The 22,589-nt window shown below is 37.8% G+C and overlaps 1 protein-coding gene across 2 annotated transcripts in view; it reads left to right on the top strand.

Moving 5' to 3' along the window:
• IL1RAPL2 (interleukin 1 receptor accessory protein like 2) overlaps positions 1-22,589 on the top strand; it is a 1,257,588-nt gene that overhangs the window by 316,679 nt on the left and 918,320 nt on the right. The gene's annotated exons all lie outside the window — the stretch shown is intronic.

Below are 22,589 nucleotides of genomic sequence, written 5' to 3'. Positions count from 1 at the left end.
GAGAGGATTAAGTGAGATAATCCATGTAAAGGGCTTAACTCAGCATCTGGTCTGTGGTGGTGCTCTCTAAAGGTCCCCTGCTTTTACTTCTCTGTTCTTGTCAGAACAGGATAGTGGTGAGACTGGCAGAAAGAAACTAAAAACACAGGGTGAAATGTTATTTCCTTCATGGAAAATATCAAGAGACATAAAGGGATGGTTATGTATAGTGTTAGATGGAGTATTATGTATCCAGATGAAAGCATGGTTCTCAGGTTCCCATGCTTTCCCCTAGGGATGTGCAGCTTTGAGCTACACAATTTGCACAGAGGAAGAATATTGCCAGGCTCTGAAAGGTCTTTTTGCCACCCTCATTTTATTTTCTTTTAATCCTCTCCTGGTCCCGCCCAACTGTTCTGCAGATTCTAGCTACAAATCTACATACCTACCTACCAGGGGCAAATAAATGATCACAACTCCTTCACATTCCTAAGTACTTATGGGAAGACTAGGTGAGGGGAAGGTTCCTTTCCTGGAAACATTGGTTAGCAGGAAAGGGCTAAGGCCTGTTTGAGATCTACTTCTATTGGACTTTGGTGATGTTTTGTAATAGGGTTTATTTTTAATCTGAAGTAGTAAGACCTTGGCTTCAAATTGGAACAAGCATCCCTAGATGGGATTTTTTTCCCTTGGAAAATGCTCGATATAAAATGATGCAAACTTGTGAAAAAGTCTATTAGTATGGCAATGTGAGTAGAGAAGTGAAAATACCCGCCCCTTAATCCACAGGCCTACCCTGCCCATCCCTACCCCAGCGACAACCACTTTTAACTCTTTGTTGTGTATCCTTCTAAAATTTTCCCCATTCAACTATAAACAAATATGCCCCCAAATTGGATTCTACTGTAAATATTGATCTGCTTCCCCTTTTACATACTAGCATCTCTTGGAGTTATTTCTGTGTGAATACATCAATTTTTTTCTTTTTTTAGCAAGTGCATAGTATAGATACACTTTCAGATAACTTCATTTTTTTTTGTCTTTATGAATAAAACAGATTTTGGATGGTAATGGCATTTACAAGTTAATTAAGCTTATTAAATTCACACAATTATTAGGTGAGAGAGTCAAGATTTGGACCCATGTTGGCTGACTCCAGATCACATGGTATTAACTGCTAAGCATTCCTTTGTTTCTGTAACTTAATTACTTTTACCCTCAGTTTCTAATACAAGCAACAGTTATGAGGTATTAGCAAAATTTCAGAGTTGGAATAGACCTTTGAGACAAATTATCTATTCTAACCTCTGACTCTCTAAACAAATCATTAGATGGTTTCTCTTTGGGCAAATCATTTCTGAAACATAATTTTGGTGATATAAAACACTAAATTATTTGCATTTGCAGTTGCAGAAACTCTGGGTTGCTTAAGGAATAGTTTATCTTACATCCTTCATATTTTATGTCACCATTTTTTGTATGATATGCTAACACTCTGAAGTTAGTAGGATAAACTGTTATTAAGTCTGTTTCACAAGTGGGAACATTTAGGCTCAGGGAAATTAAACAGCTTAAATTTTTTATTGAAGTATAGTTGAGTTACAATATTATGTTAGATTTAGGTGCACAACACAGTGATTTGGTACTTTTGCAGATTATACTCCATGATAGGTTATTACAAGATAATGAGTATAATTCGCTGTTCTATGCAATCTATCTTTGTTGCTTATGTATTTTATATGTTGTAGTTTGTACCTGTTAATTTTATACTCATATCTTGCCTCCCCATTCCCTCTTCCCTTAGATAACCACTAGTTGGTTTTCTATATTTGTGAGTCAGTTTTGCATATACATGCATTTCTATTATTTTTAGATTCCACATTTAAATGATATCATTCTGTACTTGTATGTCTCTTTCTGATCTATTTCACTAAGCACAATATTATCTAGGTTCATTTATGTTGCTGTGAGTGACAGTATTTAATTATTTTATGGCTAATATTCTAGTTTATATATACCAAATCTTATTCCAATTGTCTGTTGATGGGCACTGGTTGCTTCTTTAAATGTAAATAGTGATGCTATGAACATTGGGGTGCATCTATGTTTTCAAATTAATGTTTTCACTTTTTTTCTAGATGTTTATCTAGGACTGAAATTGTTGGATCATATGGTAGTCCTATTGTTATTTTAAATCTTTTTTAGGAACCTCTATACTGTTTTACGTGTTGGCTGAACCAATTTTCATTCCTGCTAACAGTGTACAAGGGTTTCTTTTTCTCCACATCCTCCTGAACATTGGTTCTTCATAAACTTTTTGATGGTAGCCATTCCTGGTAGCTAAGATGGTTAAGAATCTGCCTGCAATGCAGGAGACTCAGGTATGATCCCTGAGTCTGGAAGATACACTGGAGAATGGAATGGCTACCCACTCCAGTATTCTTGTCTGGAGAATTCCATGGACAGAGGAGCCTGGCAGCCTATAGTCCATGAGATCACAAGGAGGCAGATATGACTGAGTGACTAAAACACACACACACATACATTGTGAGAGGTGTGAGGTAGTACCTTGTTGTTTTGATTTGAATTTCTCTAATTAGTGACATTGAACATCTTTTTATTGAATAACTTCTAGTTATAGAGATAGTTACTGAAGGCAACCTGAATGTCAGTTGAAGGAGTTTTGACCTTTAGACTTTGACCTGAAGGCATCAAGGAGTTACTGAAGGCTTTGAATAGGGGTGAGGTTGTGGGATTAGGTGGATGGGATAAATAGATGATTTCTGATAACACTAATGCTTGCTCCTTGCAAGAAAAGTTATGAAAAACTTAGACAGCATATTAAAAAGCAGAGACTATTTGCTAACAAAAGTCCATCTAGTCAAAGCTATGGTTTTCCCAGTAGTCATGTATGGAGGTGAGAGTTGGACTATGAAGAAATCTGAGTGCCAAAGAATTGATGTTTTTGAACTGTGTTGTTGGAGAAGACTCTTGAGAGTCCCTTGGACAGCAAAGAGATCCAACCAGTCCATCCTAAAGGAAATCAGTCCTGAATATCCATTGGAAGGACTGATGCTGAAGCTGAAACTTCAATACTTTGGCCACCCAATGCAAAGAACTGACTCATTTGAAAAGACTCTGATGCTGGGAAAGATTGAAGGTGAGAGGAGAAGGGCACGGCAGAGGATGAGATGGTTGGATGGCATCACCAACTGAATAGACATGAGTTTGAGTAAACTCCGGGAGGTGATGATGGACAGGGAAGCCTGGTGTGCTGCAGTCCATGGGGTCGCAAAGAGTCAGACACGACTGAGCAACTGAACTGAATGCTTCAAAAATAAGACTGGCAAGAGCCAAGATAGTAAGGCAGGCCAGCTATTTAGGTATGAATAGATAAAATGCATGGGTACTATTGATAGCAATCAGTCTGAAAAGGATGACTAGAAGAAATACCAAGAAAACAATATTTTTAGAGCTTCATCACTAGCTGGAGATAGTAGTGTTAGTCGCTCAGCTGTGTCCAACTCTTTGCAACCCTACGGACTGTAGCCCACGAGGCTCCTGTGTCCATGAGATTCTCCAGGCAAGAATACTGCAGTGGGTTGCCATTCCCTTCTCCAGGGGATCTTCCAAACCCAGGGGTCAAACCTGGGTCTCCTGCATTGCAGGAAGATTCTTTACTGCATGAGATACAGGGAAGTCCCAGCTAGAGATAGGGGACTAGAAAAAGAAAAGAGATAAGGATAATCCAAACATATTAGTTGGATTGTTTAGATAGTGGAACAATTTACAAATAAAGTCAGAATTGCAATGAAGAAGAGTTTGAGTTAGGAACTGCTGTATATTGGCAGCTAGATAGTTAAGTAAAAATGTGTATTTTTGAAAATGAAGTACTGGGACTTGAATGAAAGCATTTCTGAAGGTTCAGGCTCAATTGTTTTCTATCTTTACACAACTGTTCACACACCCAGTATAGTAGGTCTGTAAGGAAATTTTAAAAATCATCTATTCTGAGTCCCTCATTTTACAGATGAGACCAATTAATGAAATAACTTGCCTGGGGTCTTTAAGTGTCCACAACAAATCAGAATTCCCGAATCTCTGTTCTTGCAGGTGTTACAGACTGGTAATGGACCACTGATAGTTGTGTTTGTCTAGGGGAGTGGACTGTGTTATTGATCACAAATACTTTCTGACTTTCTCTGGGAGAGGATTAAACTCTTACTTCCCATTGATGTGGTCAGCCTTGGCCATGTGACTTGTTTTGGCAAATGAAATGTGAGCAGAGTCACCTCTGTGCAATATTTCTGAGAGGAACTTTAAAGTCTGATTTAAGTACATCATTTCAGTGCATAATAATGAATACACCAGGCTTTCTTTCTTTTTCTTCTGCCATGAGTTCACCAATATTCTAGACAGAAGAATCTTTGTCAGTCTAAGTCCTAGACTAAACATGATGTGCAGCAGAAATATGACTGATCTTTGATGGGATTGTATCGTGAGTAAGAACAACCTTCTGCTGTAAGCTGAAAATCTGGGATCATGTGTAAATACAGTATAACCTAGGCAATCCTAACTGATACAATCTTCATCATAAAAAAAAAAAACTGCATCAGTGAGTAACATCTGAAAATTTCGAGAGTTAGCATGGAGATCCAAACTTCAGATTTCTGGTGAAAAATTGGGAGGGCTGACATATTTGGCCTAGGTACCACACGTTGGCTGAGACTGTATAGAATCTACCCCTGTAGAAATAGAAGCCAACACTGTAATTTACCCCCAGTATCCTATAATCCCTAACTCTATCTTATGCCCATCCATCTTCTTCTCCACTTGTTTACACTACCTATCTGCCTCTTGTAAGCATTTGAATCTACATCTCTGAGTTTATATAAAAATTTCCTAACCCAACAGGAAATGCATGAGACAAAAAGAACTGAGACCTGAAAGTGGAACTTTACTTAATACCCACCTGCATGGATGAGACAAAGAATCAGTGGGGAGACATGTAATAACTGGTTAGAAAAGGAAGAAGTAAACCAGAATTAGAGAGTTACCAAATCAAACAAAAAACAAGGAAGAGACAAGTGAAGAAGAGGGGATGGTCAACCTCAGGGAAATCAACAGAGTTCAAGGATAAATACAGTGAAGAAAAGCAGATAATATGTGACCTTTGAGAGAATAATTGCAGTGTTTTGATGATCATGGAAGACAGAAGATAAGAAGTTAAGGAGCAAAGGGCTGCTGAGAAAATGTAGGTTTTGAAATAATTTTTTTTTTCACAAATTGGCATTGACTGTAAGGAGAAAAATAATTGGCTTCTAAAATGGCAGCAAAATCAGGCCAAATGTGTTTTATCCCTCTTCTTGTGTTTTTTTTTTTTTTTTTTCCTGGGGGGGGGGGGAGTGTCTGTGATGGGCAAGGAGTAACACATATTTGAAAAACATTGGCAAAAGAGTGAGTAAAGAGAAACCAGGTAATTGAGGGAGGAAAATTTGGGAGGTGGTTCGGAGTCATCAATAGAGACCACAGGTGAATCAGTTAGTTTTGGAAATAAGTGATAATAGACTATCATCTAAGTCTTTTAATGTGGGATATGGGGTCTTAATGAACCATCAGTAGTGGCTCAGAACAGAGCAGTATCTGAGCCCCATGATGTGCGTGGGTAATTGAAGTATGATGACCTTGTCTCTGAACTACAGCTTGGAGATGGTCTGCTCTCTCTGGTTACAGTCTTGAATGAAGTGCAGGCACCCAGTTAAGGATCTGATAACCGAGAGACCGAATGCCATTTGCAGCAGGAACCTGAGCCATGTGCCCAGATATAATCTTGGTGCCTTTCTGACCCCCTTTTCTGTCAGTTCTGCAACCATGCTAATAAGAATTTTCTCTTATCTCCCATAGGTTAATGAGTTTGAGAAGGAAAAATGCAGTTTATTATGATGGCAGGAAGGGCAATGCAAATTGCAACTGAGAAACTTGAAATTTCTATTCAAAGGTCTTTGAACTTAATTTCAAGAGGCAACCATCGCACTCTTGAAACAGCACCCTGTGAAGAATATAGAATGACAAAAACATGTTACAGTCAATAATTTTCATCCTGTGCTTCTGTACCCTCAGGAGACCCTCTTGGTGGTCTGCATGCTGTACCCTTATACTACTAGTGTTTATGTCAGTGTCTCTGTCTCTATCAATGACATAAAGTAGGGATTTACTTATGCTGTATTAGCATCTCATTATCCTGCTTGCGTTTGGGCAAAAAATAGCAACTGACCTATAGATATTCCCTGTCACATAGCAAAAAGAGAGAAGTCGCTGTGCCTCATAATGTTGTGGAGGCCATGCTATCATTCCCACTATGATAGCAATGAGAGTATTGCCAAGGAATGAATTTCTAGTGAAGTCTTAGTGGATATTATTATTATTTGCATTTATAGGCAAATAAAATGGTGTGTGTTTTCTGCCTCAACAGAAGCATCAGCATATATGCCACTGTATCTGATATACTCTGTTTTGTGAAGGCACATTGTTAATATGGAGGGTAGTTGGAATGGGTTCTGATAGTAGGTGGCCCATAGGTTCATTTGCCTTGGAAGTGATTGGAGGATCGAAACAGAATTATACTAATTGCCCCATTCTTCTGGGGTTTTAGTTACTTTTCCATTATTTCAGTAGGTTCATTTATCTGAGTTTTGAATGGGGCCAGAATATACAGAGGAGATTGGTGGTGCAGTAGTGGGAAAGTTTCTACTGCAGGAGGAAATGTACAGGGAGGAAAGGGACTGATTCTTGGACTGTAGAATAAAAAGGGAATGACTGATCCTCAACTATATTTAACTTGCCTTTATTCTATCTTTCTTTGTTACTAGGCTGCACTAGGCACAAAAATTAAGAATTAGTACAATGGGCAAGGGGCTTCCCTGATGACTCAGTGATAAAGGATCTGCCTGCCAATGCAGGATGCGCAAGTTTGATCTCTTGGTCAGGAAGAAGGAAAAGGAGAAGGAAAAGAGTTGGACACAAAATAGCAACTAAACAGCAACAACAGTGGTCAAAACACATGGTCTAATCAGCTTATTCTTCCAACTATGACAGTAAGAGTTATGCTATTATAGACATTTTCTGACATCAGCTGTTTCCTTAATTAATTACATGAATGTTATAAATCACTCAGCAGTTCATACTTTCATAGCTGGCTTCAGATAGGAGACTGAAAAATCCAGGAACCTCAAGGATGAGTGGGCTCTAGGCAGTGGTAGTGGGTTGAGGAAAAGGGGTTGTATTCTGGACAAAGAAAAAAACAGATGCAACTTCCCTGAGATGATAGAAAGCAGAGGATGTCTGGGGATTTGAAAGATCTTTGAAGCCTGGTGAGCAAGTGGGATGGAGTGGTATTAGAGGAGAATGAAGAGAGGCAAGGATTGCAAGCCTAAGAATATCCTTTGTGAAACTGTGTCCTGAGTCCCATGAATATTCATTAAAAGCAAGTTCATTATATTGTTAGAGGTATTACACTAGAAAGTCTCCATATTATTGGGCTTCTGTTGTACTCTACAGTCACTCATCTGAGCATTCATTCAACAAGCATATATTGAAGGTCTAATATACTCCATATACTTCAGGCCAGAACTGTATACCTTCTAGATCTTTGTGAATTACAGGCTGCCACTTACAATGTGGTCACTTTCTCAGTCCTGTCATGATAGATTTAGCTTCTTTTCATTATCATTACCTTGGGAATAGTACTGTGGGTTTGGAGAACAGGGCCCAATGTCAGTGACTTCTGATGCGAACAATCTGAAATACAGCTTCAACTAGTGTCTTTAAGCTCCTGGTGGGCAACAGCAAGAGAAGGAATGGGAACTAGAGCTGTGTCTTTGTGCCATTTAAAGCAGCATTTGGGAAGATGCTAAACTTAGTTCTCACAGCTCTCTTATCCTCAGTTCTGTGAGCTTTAACAAGGAGCTTATAGTCGTCATTTTGAAAGTTGATAGATGTCACTGTTTTCTTTCTCTCTAGCCTTGCTTTAGATTCTGTTTTGTTTTTACCTATTGCCTTTTTCCAGTTTCTTACCATCTCTTTTATTCTATTATTCCAGCTGTCTCTCTGAGCATGAGTACTAGGCGTAACGAGTACTGCTTTCAATAGCAGGGAAAGCAGAGTGACTCAGATAAGCCAGCCCTGATCTGGGAATGAACCTTTATAGTTATCTTCATCCTCATTCAAAAATAGAAATTGTGCTGAAGAAATTAAGTCAATGGCAAAAAAGTGGCTTTCTCATCTGGACACCTATTTAAGATTTCTCTGCCTTTCATTGATCTAACCTTTTTCTGAACTGTATTAGTACACGGAATAAAAATCATAAGATTTGGTTCTTGATAACATATTGTATTGGGCTAATTTATAATTCTTTACTAGATGCTGATTTTGTTACCTAATAGGATCGGATTATAAACTCCCACAATGAAGGGACTATGACCTTACTTTATTTTCTATCACCCTTAGAATTGAACAAAATGACAGGCATGCAGTTTAGCCATTCAGTGACACTTGATTGAGTTAATGAGACCTGTCACATTATTGTACATAGAGAAAGACCTTTGGATTCCTACTCGGCATTTAATGATTATTAGAGTGAAGTAGAACTTTTGATAGTAATTCTTCCATCACCATGCTGCTTCAGTTGCTTTGTCTTCTTTCTATACCATCAAGTAGGCATGAATTTTGAGGGAACATCCATTTCTTCATGTCAAATTCTGCCCCTTTGTATGGCATTTTCTGTTATACAAGGGTGCCTTTGCTTTGTCTCTGCAAGTGAAAGCCAGGCAATGCTTTTAATGTGACTGTGTCTCTTTTTTGTTTTTATACCCTCTGAAGCAGCCCAAGAGGAAGAGATGACAATAATATAAGACAGTCACATGAGAAAGTTGTAATATGGTATAAATGAAGGGGACAGATGTCACTTGTGGCTACAAATTAATTCCTTCAGATCTTTGGGGTTTTTTTTTGACTAAATGACAAGAGCTGAGAGAGGAGGAGTGTGTGAAAATGAAGACATTCCTTGGTTTTGGCAGCCTGTGCTTGATAAAGTAAGATTAGAGATTGAGTTGCTGATATTCTTATTGAAGAAATTGCATGAGATTAGTAGTGGAGAAAGAGAAAGGTCTTCGAAATCAAAGAAATGGGAAAAGAGCTGTATTTGTTTCCTAGTGCTTTTGTAATAAATTACAGCACACTTGGTGGCTAAAAACAATGCTCATTTATTATCTTACAGTTCTTGAAGCCAGAAGTCCAAAATGAGGCTCACTGGGATAAAACAAGGTTGTAGATAGAGCTGTATTCCTTTCTGGAGGCACTAGGGGAAAATGTATTTCTTTGCTTTTTTCCAGCTTCTTGAGGCTGTCTGCATTCCTCGGCTGGTGGTCCCCTTCCATTTGCAAGGAGCCAAATAACCATATGTGGAAAAACTTGGGTGATAAGTATGTAGACATGGGCCAAGGAACACTGAATGAGAGTCAACAATCTTCTAGAGACATAGAAAATACTATGAAAATTTTGTCAGAGACAGCCTGAGTCTAGTCCTGATATCGAAAATAATGAATTACAATTTATGGTGATTATGAATACGTTTTGCTTTGCACATACAATGTGTTTTCATTAAATGAGCACTGAGTTCTGTGACTTAAGATGTAGTATAAGATAAAGTCCATGTAGGCAGTTTTGTGTAAATATTTTTGCAATTATCTTTCTAATCTCAAAGCTAATTATTTAATGTCTCCTCAGTCATGTGCTTCATATCTTTTTGTTTCATTCTGGGCCCCTCCCCCATCTCGCCCTCCCGTCCTCCTCTTTTGCTGTTTTTGATTCTTATGCTTTTCCTTTTGTCCTCTGCTGACATCATATAAGTATTTATTTAGCTGGTCTTAGTTGCATCATGCAGGACATTTTGTTGCAGCACGCAGACTTCTCTATTTGTTGTGCTTGAACTCAGTTATTGCAGCATACAGGCTTAGTTGCCTCTTGGTTCTATGAGATCTTAGGTCTCTAACCAGGGATCAAACCTGCATTCCCTGTATTGCAAGGCAGAGTCTTAACCATTGCACCACTAGGGAAGTCCCATCATCATAGTAGTTTTTTATCTGAGCAATTAATAGAATAAATAGAGTCAAGCCCAGCATGTATATATTTGGGAGGCAGAACTTCTGTTTGGGAAGCCCCTTAAAATTTAGTTGCATGCTAGTTAGATGTTATGTTTATAGATAAAATTTTAATGGTTTCCTGTAGCCAATCTCCTAGAGCCCCTCTATGTTTTTAATCTTTTAGTGCTTTGACTTGTGTCTTCCTTGTAAAAATAATAATAATAATAATAACTTTTTTTGAGGATACTCTGTAACTTGTATGACTTTTCTCTAACTTACTTTGGCCAGAGCTATGGATTTGATTTTCATATGGATGGACTTTAGCGCAATTCTAGTTCATTACTACAGTCGGTGTTCTTTATCCTGGAGGTTATTTTACAAAGTAGTTCAGATGAACACACCCCCTGAAAAAAGTGACTGCATGTATACCAGCTTTCTATGTCTGTTATTAGAGAAATAATTCCTGAATTTCTGCCCAACCAATGGTGGGTCAATACTCTCATCTTTGAACATGAAAGAAGTCAAACAGCCAGCCCAGCAGACAAAGATGGCTTTTTCATTTTAGTCTTCCACTAGTCCTTCTTTCCCAGGATGGCTTCATGTGTCTCAGAATGACTTTCAAAGAAATAAGACTTTAAAACTGAGAATAGCTGCTAATGATTTTATGATCCTAAGGCAAAGTCATGTTTGCACCATAAGAGCTTGGTTATGATTTGATAGTCTAAAGTTTGTGTCAGTTGCTCAGTCATGCATGACTCTTTGTGACCCCCATGGACTGTAGCCCACCAGCCTCCTCTGTCCATGGAATTCTCCAGGCAAGAATACTGGAGTGGATTTCCATTCCCTTCTCCAGGCAGTCTGAAGTGTGGTGGTGAGGAAATGGATGATGGCCAGTTTGCATCTGTCCATACAGCAAAATCAGGAAGGCTGAATATAGCCTGGTGGTTAAATTTTTGGTCCCTGGAATCATGAAGAGTTGGATTAAATTCTAATTCCAACCTTTACTAGCTTTATGTTCTTAATCAAGTTACTTTACCTTTCTGAGCTTAATTTTCCACATATATAGTAATGTATATCTTAGAAGGTTAATTGAATCACAGAGAGATTGTCATTGAAGGCTATTTTCCATACACAAGGGGTAGTGGCCCATCCAAAAAATCTAGTAAGTGCATAGGCACATTTTACATCACTCCAAAATAAGGCAGCCTAGTGTAGTGTAGAAGGGGATGGACTCTGGAGCCTGATGCTTTGGATTCATATCCAGGCTTTATCATTTGATAGATGTGTAGCTTCATGCAAGTAACTTCATCTTTTGGCTCTAGTTTCCACATTTATAAAATGGGAATAATGATGGTACATACCTCCAAAGCTTGGTATGAAGATTAAATGAACTAATACAGCTGTAACACCTAAGACAATTCCTGGCACATACTAGGGGTTCAAGAAGGAATAGCTCCTCTTATTATTGATTTGTGTTAATACTATTACTGCTACTAATAAATAAGTGAAGATGATAGATTTAGAGATTGAGATAAAAGATATACCTCAGTTTTTAACTTAAGCAGCTGGTTCTGTGGTGGTATCATTTATTGAGATAGAGAAAACTGAGAGAGGAGTAGATTTGGGCATAAGTTGTGGGAATGGCAAAGTTTAGTTTTTGATGGTTAAGTGTCTGGAATATGAATATAAAAATTTCAAAATGGCAGGTTTTCTAAAAGTCTGGGGTTCACAGAATTATGGAACAGGGATATACATTTGAGAGTAGTCAATATAGTATTTTTGAGATTATGATACTGGATGAGGTAAGCAAGGAGCGAGACCTTAGATAAAGAAGTGAGGGCCCAGGCTCAGTCTCTGGAGTGTGGATAATGAAAAACCAGCAAAGGAGACTAAGAGGTATGACAAAAAGAAAAGAAGGAAACCTACCTTTTATGATAGTTAAGACAGAAGAGTGTTTTAAGAAGGAGGGCATGGTCAACTTTATATCAAGAGGGCAGAAATAGCCATTGAATTTGGTCCTTTTGAGAAGTTTTGTTATGAAGAAGCATAGATAATGAAGATAGCAGTTTGATGTGCCATCAAGGAAGGTTCTCTTTTTTAAAATATGGAAAATTGTAGTGCATATTTATATGCCACTAGAGGTGATCCATTAGAGAAAAGAAATCAAGGAAGGGCAAACAGGAGGAGATGGAATCCTGAATATAAATTGAGGGGTTGGCCTTTGACATGAGCAGGAGTATTGCTTTTATTTCTATGAGATAAATTACATAGCATAATGCTTGACATGTAGTAAGTGCTCAGTAAGTAGTAGGTTTTATAATTATTGTTCTTGTTGTTAACTCAAGAGCCATGTTGATTTGGATATGGAAAAGACAATTTGAGTATGCTCAGAGCCAAAGGCCTTGAGCTCAGCCTGTGTAAGGAGTTGGCATTTAGTGTGGGCTATTCTAAACAAGGACCCCAAAATGTGATTTTTGAGATATAAAGGCTTTTGTTAAGGTTGGCCCACCTAACCTAGTTATATTTTTATATCAGAGGCAGGTACATGGCATCTGGTTATTACTTGGACAAAAGGCAACATATTTTTATTTTATCAAGTATACTTCAAAGGCATGATTCTAGAGAAATATATTGAACTCCATTTAGATTCATGGATCAGCATCTCTCTCTCAGTATGTGTTGTCCCTGTAACACATTATTCTTAAGGAGAGAATGATGTGTTCCCATTCTTTATATTTACCTCAGCAAAATGTGCTTTCATATGATGACATTAAGCAATAAGTGTTTTGTGATTTTCAGTGTTTCTATGATGTCATTTTCTGTGGTCTCAATATGATGAGCTGAAGGCTTTTAGCTGTTTTAGCTGTTATTCCTTTAGAAACAAGTCCCTTTTGTTAAGGGCTGATTTTTTTGCAGCACCCTGAAGTGCTTTCTGCCTAATCATCTCTGAGTGTAAATGCAAGCTTTGTGATTTTTCAAAAATACTTCAGAACTTCCTATAAACGTGTGTTTTTAAATTCTTTCCCCAAGTGGTCTTTATACAACCTATATGAGTCTACATGCTTGATCATTTTTTCACCTCATGTTCTTTAGGTAAAAACAAGTTTGATTAGTATTCAATTTTCAAGATGGAATATGCTTTAAAACTTTCAAACTGTCATTTGAAATTAGTATTATAGTGAGACATACTTAGTGGGGTATTTCAGCAACTATTTCTTGTCCAGTTAAAGTTTATAAGAAGCTGTCTGACCATGATTTCATTGGTTTTCAGCATCCCTGTTATTGGTACCATATGTCTGTTTCCCTGAATGCTGAGCCTGGCCCTGTGGTTTCTGTGAATTTCCAGATTCCTGACTATTTGCCCTAGTCTCTGGGGCTGGAATGCAAAAGTAGGAATGCAAAAGTAGGAAGTCAAGAAATACCTGGAGTAACAGTCAAATTTGGCCTTGGAGTACAGAATGAAGCAGGGCAAAGGTTCATAGAGTTTTGCCAAGAGAATGCATGTGTGATAGCAAAAAACCCTCTTCCAACAACACAAGAGAAGACTCTACACATGGACATCACCAGACGGCCAACACTGAAATCAGATCGATTATATTTTTTGCAGCCAAAAATGAAGAAGCTCTGTACTGTCAGCAAAAACAAGACTGGGAGCTGACTGTGGCTCAGATCATGAACTCCTTATTGCCAAATTCAGATTGAAATTGAAGAAAGTAGGGAAAACCACTAGGCCTTTCAGGTATGACCTAAATCATATCCCTCACGATTACACAGTAGAAGTGACAAATAGATTCAAGAGATTCAATCTTATAGACAGAGTGCCTGAAGAACTATGGAGGGAGGCTCATGACATTGTATAGGAGGCAGTGATCAAGACATCCCCAAGAAAAAGAGATGCTAAAAGGCAAAATGGTTATCTGAGGAGGCCTTAGAAATAGCTGAGGAAAGAAAAGAAGTGAAAGGCAAAGGAGACAAGGAAAGATGTACCCATTTGAATGCAGAGTTCCCAAGAATAGCAAAGAGAGATAAGAAAGCCTTCCTCAGTAGTCAATGCCAAGAAATCGAGGAGAACAATAGAATGGGAAAGACTGGAGATATCTTCAAGAAAAGTAGAGATACCAAGGGAACATTTCATGCAAAGATGGGCTCAATAAAGGACAGAAATGGTATGGACCTAAAAGAAGCAGAAGATATTAAGAAGAGGTGGCAAGAATACACAGAAGCACTATACAAAAAAGATCTTCATGACCCAGATAATCATGATGGTATGATTGCTCACCTAGAGCCAGACATCCTGGAATGTGAAGTCAAGTACTTGAGCCTTAGGAAGCATCACTATAGACAAAGCTAATGGAGGTGATGGAATTCCAGTTGAGCTATTTCAAATCTTAAAAATGATGCAGTGAAAGTGCTGAACTCAACATGCTAGCAAACTTGGAAAACTCAGCAGTGGTCACAGGACTGGCAAAGGTCAGTTTTCATTCCAATCTCAAAGAAATATAATGTCAAAGAATGTTCAAACTACAACACAGTTGTACTCATCTCACATACTAGTAAAGTAATGCTCAAAATTCTGCAAGCCAGGCTTCAACAGTTCGTGAACTGTAAAGTTCCAGATATTCAAACTGGTTTTAGAAAAGGCAGAGGAACCAGAGATCAAACTGCCAACATCTGTTTGATCATCAAAACAGTGAGAGAGTTCCAAAAAAGCATCCTCTTCTGCTTTATTGACTATTCCAAAGTCTCTGATCACAACAAACTGTGGAAAATTCACAAAAGAGATGGGAATACCAGACCGCTTTACATGCCTCCTGAGAAATCTGTATACAGGTCAAGAAGCAACAGGTAGAACTGGACATAGAAAAACAGACTGCTTCCAAATTGGGAAAGGTTTATATAAAGTCTGTATATTATCACCCTGCTTATTTAACTTTTATGCAGAGCACGTCGTGAGAGATGCTGGAATGGATGAAGCACAAGCTGGAATCAAGATTGCTGGGAGAAATATCAGTAACCTCAGGTAGGCAGATAACACCACACTTGAGGCAGAAAGTAAGTGAAGAAGAACTAAAGATCCTCTTGATTAAAGTGAAAGACGAGAGTGAAAAAGTTCACTTAAAACTCAACATTCAGAAAACTAAGATCATGGCATCCGGTCCCATCACTTCATGGAAAATAGATGGGGAAACAATGGAAACAGTAAGAGACTTTATTTTCTTCGGCTTCAAAAATCACTGCAGATGGTGACTGCAGCCATAAAATTAAAAGACACTTGCTCTTGGAAGAAAAGCTATGATCAACCTAGACAGCATATTAAAAAGCAGAGACATTACTTTGCCACCAAAGGTCCCTTATCAAAGCTATGGTTTTTCCAGTAGCCAGGTATGGATGTGATAGTTGGACTAAAAAGAAAGCTGAACGCAAAAGAATTGATGCTTTTGAACTGTGGTGTTGGAGAAGACTCTTGAGAGTCCCTTGGACCTCAAGGAGATCCAACCAGTCCATCCTAAAGGAAATCAGTCCTGAAAATTCATTGAAAGGACTGATGCTAAAGCTGAAACTCCAATAGTTTGGCCACTGGATAAGAAGAACTCACTCGTTTGAAAAGACCCTGATACTGGGAAAATTGAAGGTGGGAGGAGAAGGGGATGACAGGGGATGAGATTGTTGGATGGCATCACTGACTTGATGGACATGAGTTGGAGTGAACTCTGGGAGTTGGTGATGGACAGGGAAGCCTGGCATGCTGTAGTCCATGGGGTCACAAAGAGTTGGACAGGACTGAAGGACTGAACTCAAACTGGGATTTAGGTCTTTCTGGTTCCCATATTTTTGTGTGATCTGCTCTGTCATGCTTTGTCCTTTGAGTTTTCAGACTTGCATTTGCTTGCCTTGTTTCATTTACTAGCTTTTATCAAATGCTCAATTATGTATTTCTTCTGACTTTTGAGCCCAAGACTGATCCTTGTCCTAAAGTACCAGGTTTTTACACTTCCCTCCATGTTATACTGTGGCCCCAGCACCAGCATTGAGAGCTAAATAAATCACTAGTTTATTCACAGCATTTCTGTGCATAAATCACAGTATATCTGATTTTCATAGCAGTAGTGATGGAAAATAAAGATGCTGTGCTTGATGCTTGAATCTGTGAGTTTAAATTCTTGCCTTACCAGAAACAGTAAATATCTATGGGCAAATGTTTTAGCCTCTCCGAAATTCAGTCTACTTCTTTGTAAAATAGACGTCGTTTTCACCTGTTTCATTTTTGTGAGGTTTAAATAATAAATAAGATGTCATATGTAAAAAATTCCTAACATGATAACTAGCACATGTTAGTTAAACCTGGCGATATTCTCATAGACAATTCTGTTTCATTAATTAGTTTCTTTTTTATCAATTCAGTTCAGTTCAATCACTCAGTCGTGTGTGACTTTGTGACCCCATGAACTGCAGCACACCAGGCTTCCCTATCCAACACCAACTCTCGGAGCTTGCTCAAACTCATGTCAATTGAGTCAGTGATGCCATCCAACCATCTCATCCTCTGTCATCCCCTTCTTCTCCTGCCTTCAATTTTTCCCAGCTTCAGGGTCTTTTCCAACGAGTCAGTTCTTCCCACCAGGTGGCCAAAGTGTTGGAGTTTCAGATTCAGTGTCAGCCCTTCCAATGAATATTTGGGACTGATTTCCTTTAGGATGGACTGGTTCAATCTTCTTGCAGTCCAAGGGACTCTCAAGAGTCTTCTCCAACATCACAATTTAAAAGCATCAATTCTGGCTTGAAGGATTTTGAGCATACTTTGCTAGCATGTGAGATGAGTACAATTGTGCGGTAGTTTGAACATTCTTTGGCATTGCCTTCCTCTGGGATTGGAATGAAACCTGACCCTTTTCAGTCCTGTGGCCACTGCTGAGTTTTCCAAGTTTGCTGGCATATTGAGTGGAACACTTTCACAACATCATCTTTTAGGATTTGAAATAGATCAGCTGGAATTCCATCACCTCCACTAGCTTTGTTTGTTAATGATGCTTCCTAAGGCCCACCTGACTTCACATTCCAGTATATCTGGCTCTAGGTGAGTGATCAAACCATCATGGTTATCTGGGTCATTAAGACCTTTTTTGTATAGTTCTTCTGTGTATCCTTTTCACCTCTTCTTAGTATCTTCTGCTTTTGTGAGATCCATATCATTTCTATCCTTTATTGTGCCCATCTTTGCATGAAATATTCCTTGGTATCTCTAATTTTCTTGAAGAGATCTATTTTTTATTCTATTGTATATTGTATTCTAATTCTATATTGTATTCTATTCTTTTTGTAGGCAAATACTTGACATATTTTCAGAGTAAATACAAGCCCATAAGTGAAAAGTATCAGTGACAAAAGATAACTCTTCAAAAGTCAGAAAGAAATTATCACACAAGCTCATTTTAACAAGGTCCCAAGTTTCCCAATTAACTTGTCTTCAGTTCTTATGTATTCTTATCAATGGTTGCATCCCTTCTGAAAACAGTTAATATGACAACTTGTAAATTTCTTGCACAGAAACTGAATATCTGGAGCTGAATAAAAACATGGCAGTGACTATAGGAACAAATATTTGTGTATTTGGTGGTGGAGCTTTTTGTTGTCCAAGAAATAATTTGATTTGACCTTTTGTGCATTTTTAAGATGTGATTTTCTTCCTCTATTCAATGTGCCATTCAATAAAACAGCATAACATTAGTAACATAAAATGGTATTTTAGTGTATATATATTTTGTCAAAGTCACAGTCTTGAAATACAATTTCATGTGATTACAATGACTACTGTCACATTATGTAACCATAAAGAAGGTGGGAAAGTGAATAAGCTCTTGTAGAGTACTTAGTGCATAAACACATATTTAATATACAGCATTCTGTTCTATGTTCAAGGAGACAAATACATTATTTTTGATTTATGGATGTGAAAACTGAAGCTCAGTGAAGTTAAATAGCCTGTCTATGGTTATACAGCTATGGATCTGAGATTCAAACTCATGTCTCTTTTACTCCAGTTCCCTGTGTTCTTTTACTTATTGAGGTAAACTAGTTCTGTCTTCTGATACCAGAATGGCAGAGGAGACCCTAAATACTTGGATAGTGTTCAGTGGTTAATCCAAGGCCTGGCATACAACTGAGTGTGAAAGGATAGCTAAATAAAGTGAAGAGTGAAAGTCACTCAGTCATGTCTGACACTTTGCGACCCCATGGACTATACAGTCCATGGAATTCTCCAGGCCAGAATACTGAAGTGGGTAGCCTTTCCCTTCTCCAGGGGATCTTTCCAACTCAGGGATCAAACACAGGTCTTCCACATTGCAGGCCGATTCTTTACCAGCTGAGCCACCTGAGAAGCCTCTAAGTGGAAGGGACAATAAATGGAAAAGGCTGAGTAGCCCACATTCAGAGGCATGTTGTATTCAGCTAATTCATAAACACTGTTCATCAGGTCTGCAAATTATGTAAAACTCAATGACTACCAATTGCCATCTTTGAAAAAGGCAAGGTCAATATTGAGGAAGTATGTCATTACCATATGTGGAATGAGAACTGTTAATAGTTTTAGTGTCACTTCATTCCCATTACCATTGTATTAGTGGATGACAGCAGTGTTTTTTACTCAATGTGTGCATGTGTGCTATTCTTTTCCCTTGGAAATAAATCAGTGATGTCATAGTCTTATGCCCCTAAGAGATTTGTATTGGCTTTTTAATGCATTTATCATGCATCCTATAGATCACTTTCTCCAGGACAATTCAACCATCAGTTTCATTATTGTTGTTAATGTACATAACATCCATAATGTTATAGTGTAGAGTCAGATTTCATATTTCACCTCTTCCATTTGTTGTTAAGTGTCCATGATCAACTTACTTAATCTCTCTGAATCTCAGATTCTTCTATCAAATAGGTGTAAGACTACCTTATTTGTTGTTCTGTTGCTCAGTTGTGTCCAACTCTTTGCGACCCCATGGACTGCAGCACACCAGGCTTCGTTGTCCTTCACTGTCTCCCAGAGTTTCCTCAAATTCATGTCCATTGAGTCAACGATGCTATCTATATCATCTTATGCTGCCCTCTTCTCCTTTTTGCCTTCAATCTTCCCCAGCATCAGGGTCTTTTCCAATGGGTCAACTCTTCACATCAGGTGGCCAAAGTATTGGAGCTTCAGCGTCAGTCCTTCCAATGAATATTCATGGTTGATTTCCCTTAGGATTGACTAGTTTGATCTCCTTACAGTCCAGGGGACGCTCAAGAGTCTTCTCCAGCACCACAATTTGAAAGCATCAATTCTTCGGCAGTCAGCCTTCTTTATGATCTAACTCTCATATCTATACATGACCATATAGATATATAATAAAGAGGAAATGAGAAATATATACACACATTCCCTTATATTCTGTTAAAATGTCACATGGAGGTAGATGAAAGCCAGTTCCATTGCTGATGATGACAACACTCTTGTAGTAACTTCAGTTTCACTGGCTCTGTAGTGCTTATGGGAGCTATTATGTGTGTATGTGTACGTGTTTTGTTTCTACATCTAGACTGTTTTCCTCTTGAGGACGGGGAGGTTGTCTAATAACATTTTTGTATTTCTTGGGCCTTTCATAAATATTTAATACATGGTGATTGCTCATGATGATTACAAACTTTGTGCCTACAAAAAAAATATTCAGATGACTTTTTCCCACATTCCATTTCATAAACTATAAAAGATGATGAAGAGATGAAGCAGTTCTGCAGCTTCTTTATGCATTCTTATTTATTTATTTGCATAGTTCTTTGACTATCCTAGAAAAGATATATAGTTACATTTTTAAGATAATTATTAAAAAAATTTAAGCTATCTTTTACTAGGTATATTGTCTGTAATTAATGAAAGATACAGGTGGGAGTGATTCTTTAATTATGTCATAATTATTCTTTAATTATGACTAATCACGACTTACTGCAAGAATAGTTTATTGAAGAAATACTTTCTCCCCAAAGATGAAAATTCCTATTTAAATAGCTGACTTTAAAGATTGTTATTAAGCACAATATTTTAAAACTAGCTATCTAACAATTATCAGGTGGTAATTACATGTCAGATTTTAAGTCTTCTGTGCACATTAAATTATTTAATCCTCAAAATAACTCTTATGAGGTAGAACATCATTGTGATCTCCATTTTACAGATAGAAAAACTAAGGCACAGAGAGGTTAAGTAACTCACCCAGGCTCACACAGCTAACATGGGTAGAGATTCACACGTAGGTGATCCAATTCCAGAATCTGCTTCCAGTTTCAAAATTATGCTGCCTCTTATTATATCTTGATGCAATGTTTTTAAATGAAATGGCTGAGTAACATTCCATTGTGTATATGTACCATAGCTTGCTTATCCATTCTTCTGCTGATGGGCATCTAGGTTGCTTCCATGTCCTGGCTATTATACCCAGTGCTTCATGAGACAAGTGCTCAGGGCTGGTGCACTGGGAAGACCCAGAGGGATGGGATGCAGAGGGAGGAGGGAGGGGGGATCAGGATGGGGAACACATGTAAATCCATGACTGATTCATGTCAGTGTATGGCAAAAACCACTACAATATTGTAAAGCAATTAGCCTCCAACTAATAAAAATAAATGAAAACAAAAATAAATGAAAACAAAAATAAATAAAATAAAATTTTTAAAAAATGAAATGAACTCTGGCTATCATTATCACTGATTCTGAAATATATATTTATTCCAGTTCTTGGTCTTATTCAGAGTACTTGATTAGGACTTTTCCTTTGTAATTTGCTTTGCTTCTCTGAGCTGGGACTCTGACTTTTTATTTATTTATTTATTTTTTGCCAACTTTGCCTCAAAATCCATTGCAAGGCTGTTGAACTTTCTCATAACAAGAAAAAAAACACATTGTAATTAAGTGTGGGGACAGATGTTAACTGGACTTACTATGGTGATCACTTTGCAATATATACAAATATTTAGTCACTATGTTGTGCACTTGAAACTAAAGTTTTGTCATTTATACCTCAATAAAAAAAAATCCCTTGTGGGTACCTTTCTTTATGTACTGATTAAAATATTCCACTTTAACGGTTCCTATATTTTAAAGATATGTTTATTAAATATACAGTTATCCATCCACATTTTCTGATATCTTCTTACTGTTCTGCCTATATGAAATGGAAGCTCACAAATGTCTATTAGTCTCATGTAAAGTTAACATTGGCATGCAGTTAAGGGCAGTCAAAAGAGAGCAATTTTTCATTTTTTCTTCAAGAGCATCTCTTTGCCTGTCTGCCTATATAGGAATCTGCCTACCGTGTTCAGAGTTATTTGAAATTTCAGTACAATGTGTTAGCAAGTGTTTTTTAGTCTTGGCTACATACTATTTTAGAAATGCACTCGTCACATTAATTAAAAAAACAAGAGATCCATATTCCTCCCAGACAAAATATATTTTAAGGATAAACATAAAATATTTTTACCATAGCATTTGAGTGATTCCTTCAGTTTCTAGACACTAAAACATTAAACACGTTGATTCAGCTGCATTGGCTTTTATTAATCATTATGTTTCCAGAAAATATTATAGGGAGATCAGTCCTGGGTGTTCATTGGAAGAACTGATGCTGAAGCTGAAACTCCAGTACTTTGGCCGCCTCATGCGAAGAGTTGATTCATTGGAAAAGACCCTGATGCTGGGAGGGATTGGGGGCAGGAGGAGAAGGGGATGACAGAGGATGAAATGGTTGAATGGTATCACCGACTCGATGGGCATGAGTTTGAGTAAACTCTGGGAGTTGGTGATGGACAGGGAGGCCTGGTGTGCTGCGATTCATGGGGTCACAAAGAGTCGGACATGACTGAGCAACTGAAGTGAACTGAATATCTGATATTTCAAGCCCCAGTTTTTCATTCTGAAATATTTCATTTTGTCTGCTGTCATACTTATTTTTCTGTTAAACTTGAGGCTCGGTTCTTCTTGATTTGTCTTTCCGAGCAGGAAGATTGTAAATGAAGCATTTTCTGATGAGATGGCACAGCTTCTTTTGAGAATCTGATGAATAGGATGGGTAGCTTTCTTACCTCTACTTTATGGAGATTTTCAGGAAATAAATTACTTTTTTCATAGCAGTAGCTTAGAGCTCCTGTTCTTTAGGTGTTCTGACTGCAGTGAAACCTTAAACTGGACCATTTTAGTTTGAAATGAATAATTCTGGAAGAAATTCCTGAGGTTCACTAAAAAAGTACATTTTTCTCCTTCAAACACATAGGAGTAGTTCAATTTCATCTCAATTGGATTTCTGTTTTTGATAATCAGCTCTGCTTTGGATTTTATTGCTTTAAAGGTGCATCTCTTTATTTTTTTGAATTTTTTTCCATTTATTTTTATTAGTTGGAGGCTAATTACCCCACAACATTGCAGTGTTTTTTGTCATACATTGAAAT

Source organism: Odocoileus virginianus, chromosome X (assembly GCF_023699985.2).
Source record: "Odocoileus virginianus isolate 20LAN1187 ecotype Illinois chromosome X, Ovbor_1.2, whole genome shotgun sequence".
Lineage (NCBI taxonomy): Eukaryota > Metazoa > Chordata > Mammalia > Artiodactyla > Cervidae > Odocoileus > Odocoileus virginianus.
The sequence above is the reverse complement of the archived record's forward strand: the minus strand, read 5'-3'. Positions and strand labels throughout refer to the sequence as shown.